Source organism: Rhagoletis zephyria, unplaced genomic scaffold (genome assembly GCF_001687245.7).
Source record: "Rhagoletis zephyria isolate East Lansing unplaced genomic scaffold, Rhagoletis_zephyria_1.1 Rzeph_scaffold_00693, whole genome shotgun sequence".
Taxonomy (NCBI): Eukaryota; Metazoa; Arthropoda; class Insecta; order Diptera; family Tephritidae; genus Rhagoletis; species Rhagoletis zephyria.
In genome coordinates, this window is record NW_016157777.1 from 197,279 (window position 1) to 200,496 (window position 3,218).

At 42.1% G+C, this 3,218-nt stretch overlaps 1 long non-coding RNA gene across 1 annotated transcript; it reads left to right on the top strand.

Annotated features, from left to right (window-relative positions):
* The first annotated feature begins 1,342 nt into the window (after positions 1-1,342).
* On the top strand, positions 1,343-3,218 carry LOC108361074 (uncharacterized). The gene is made up of 2 exons (XR_001847230.1): positions 1,343-1,429; positions 2,774-3,218. It is a non-coding gene; the product is annotated as an uncharacterized LOC108361074 (long non-coding RNA).

Here is a 3,218-nt window from a genome sequence, read left to right on the forward strand (position 1 = left end):
AGGAAGAAAATTTAAGCCAATGACTGACAATTTATTATGTTATGAGGTTTTACACATGGACAAAATATATATTAATAAGGAGACGAAGAAGCTTTACTGCAAGACTGAGGACAACATGAAGATGGATTCTTCTATGGATATGGAACGGTGTATTTTTAAAGAAAAGTGGTTTCAGGATGCACTATTTTTGGAGAAGTTGGAGGATTGTGTTTTCAGCGAAATAAATGAATACATGAAACACCATCTGACGGACAACCCGCCAGTTGGATCGTTCTTCGAAATGGGCTTGTTGGATATTGCAAGTAAAGAACTTATCTTTTGCGTATATCGTGTTAAATAGTTGAAGTGACTTTTATTTGCTAGATTTGGGCCAAAAGGTTATGGGCCCAGACCCATGCTAAAGCAAATAAAGTCTACTGTCGGTGAAGTCGAATGGACGGCGATATAAAAACTATAGCAGATAATATTAACATTGCGAACTCCGGGATTCATATAAGTCCGAAAATGACGGAATAAAGAGTGTACCATATCCACCGCTTCAACGGAGAAAATTATCAGCTTTGGCGCAGGCAGATGGAGATCTATATGGCCGAAAACAAATTAAAAGCTTATGTGTTTAAGCCTGCAGCTTAAGTTTAGGATACAAACTTCACCGAGAGATGTCGCTGCCAACCACTCGCTAACAGGACTCGTTACTTTATCTCCCTTTTGGCACGAGTCCTGTTAGTCGATCCCGTTGTCAAATTCCACCGTCTGTGGACTCTATAAATGCGGCAATTGAGTATAGCCTCCTTCTATTCTATTTTGTGATCGACAGCCAGCGACATCTCAGGTGAGTACACTCATGTTTTGTACATATATTTGTTAAATAAAATTAAATTGTGTATAAATACCCGAACACCTGACATATCTTATATCTTTGGAGACTAGGGCGTTAGTTGGTATGTAGTTTTAAAAGATTATCTTAAAGAATCGGCTCCCCCAATGGTCCCCGTTGCCGGAATCACGAGGATTTCCGGCCCCTAAATTACCCCGCTCGAACATGGTCCTTCGAGCCGGATCTTTAAGATAATCTTTTTTTGTTCATTAATTTTGCGATTTTTTAAAAATAATAATTATAATTATCTCAATAAAAATATTTTTTAACAAAAATTAACAACTCTCGTCAAGTCCCATTGGTAGAGTTTTTATTAGCACACACCATTGTGAATGAGCCCGCATGAAAGAAGCAGCATTTGACATTTCATGCAGCCGGCCATTTGCAAAACACAAAGAAAACCAGCTAGTGCCAGCAAAGGAAAAAAAAACTAAAAACTGAACAAAAAAGGTAAAAAACAAAAAAGGGAACTTGTTCCGGCAATCCACGAGGGAGGTAAGTCCCCTTTTCAGTGACTATTGCAAAAAGGGTGCACTCGCGGAATAAATAAAGGTGAGTGAAAACTAATAGGGAATCTCCATGAGACAACCTTCACAGGCAATTAGTGGAAAGGCCTTTGGTATACTAGGCAATTGCTGCATTGTGCTGAAAGATGCCTGTAAAAGGCGCCTCATGAAAATTCCCTATAACTTAAAATTGGTAAAGAAGGCGCTGGAAAAAGCGTTGTCCAAACGTGGTCGGGACCACATATTCGGTGAGTAGCGGAACTCAGCTAGTAAGCGGTAAAATCCCGCTAGTCGACTGCAACGGCCAACGAAATATATATATATATGTATATATACATATACATATATTGGTGCAAATAAAAATTAAAAAGACACCAAAAAGTGCTAATTAAGTGAAAGTCCCTGATTAGCAGGGTAGTGAAAGTGTGAATAAAAAGTCCCTGAAACGCAGGGCACAAAGAGCAAATCGCCAAAAAGTGCAAGTCCCTGATTAGCAGGGCAGTGAAAGTGCGGTAAAAGACCCTAAAAAATCAGGGCAACAAGCGAAAACTGCTACAAAGCGCCAAAAAGTGCAAGTCCCTGATTTGCAGGGCAGTGAAAGTGCGGTAAAAGTCCCTATAAAATCAGGGCAATAAGCGCAAACTGAAACAAATCACCAAAAAAGTGAAAGTCCTGATTAGCAGGGCAGTGAAAGTGCGGTAAAAGTCCCTATAAAATCAGGGCAATAAGCGCAAACTGAAACAAATCACCAAAAAAGTGAAAGTCCTGATTAGCAGGGCAGTGAAAGTGCGGTAAAAGTCCCTATAAAATCAGGGCAATAAGCGCAAACTGAAACAAATCACCAAAAAAGTGAAAGTCCTGATTAGCAGGGCAGTGAAAGTGCGGTAAAAGTCCCTATAAAATCAGGGCAATAAGCGCAAACTGAAACAAATCACCAAAAAAGTGAAAGTCCTGATTAGCAGGGCAGTGAAAGTGTGGTGAAAGTCCCTCATTAGCAGGGCAGTGAAAGTGCGGTAAAAGACCCTTAAAAATCAGGGCAATAAGCGAAAACTGCTACAAAGCGCCAAAAAGTGAAAGTCCTGACTAGCAGGGCAGTGAAAGTGCGGTAAAAGTCCCTATAAAATCAGGGCAATAAGCGCAACTGAAACAAATCGCCAAAAAAAGTGAAAGTCCTGACTAGCAGGGCAGTGAAAGTGCGGTGAAAGTCCCTGAGTAGCAGGGCACTAAGCGATAAGCGCAAAAAATCAGCTTGCAAGTGAAAGTCCTGATTAGCAGGGCAGTGCAAGTGCGGTGAAAGTCCCTCATTAGCAGGGCATTGAGCGATAAACGCAAACAAAAAAAAATTATTATACAATTTTATACTAAATCGGCACCTCAGTCTCTTTCGCAGGATCGAGGCAAGACCATAAGCGCCATTGCAACAACCGCAGTGAGACCACAGCGAGCGCTCCAGCAAAAGAGCAGCAATAGCGACACTCCAACGCTCCACCGCGGGAGCGACAATACAACTAGGCCCCCACCAAGTGGTCCACCGCGGGAGCAACAATACAACTAGGCCCCCCACCAAGTGGTCCACCGCGGGAGCAACAAAAATACAACTAGGCCCCCCACCAAGTGGCCCACCGCGGGAGCACAGCATACTTCGAGGCCCCCACCAAGTGGTCCACCGCGGGAGAAATAACCACAACAGTTTTCGATAACAGTAAGCTGCATGAAAAGGTAACCCTTTGAGATTCGCCACGTATATTCAAGTCGGGCGCGATTTGATTTAATTTGCGGTGAACTGATACACGGTGAAAGTACCGGAATCACATCAATTTAGTGAAAAAAAAAAA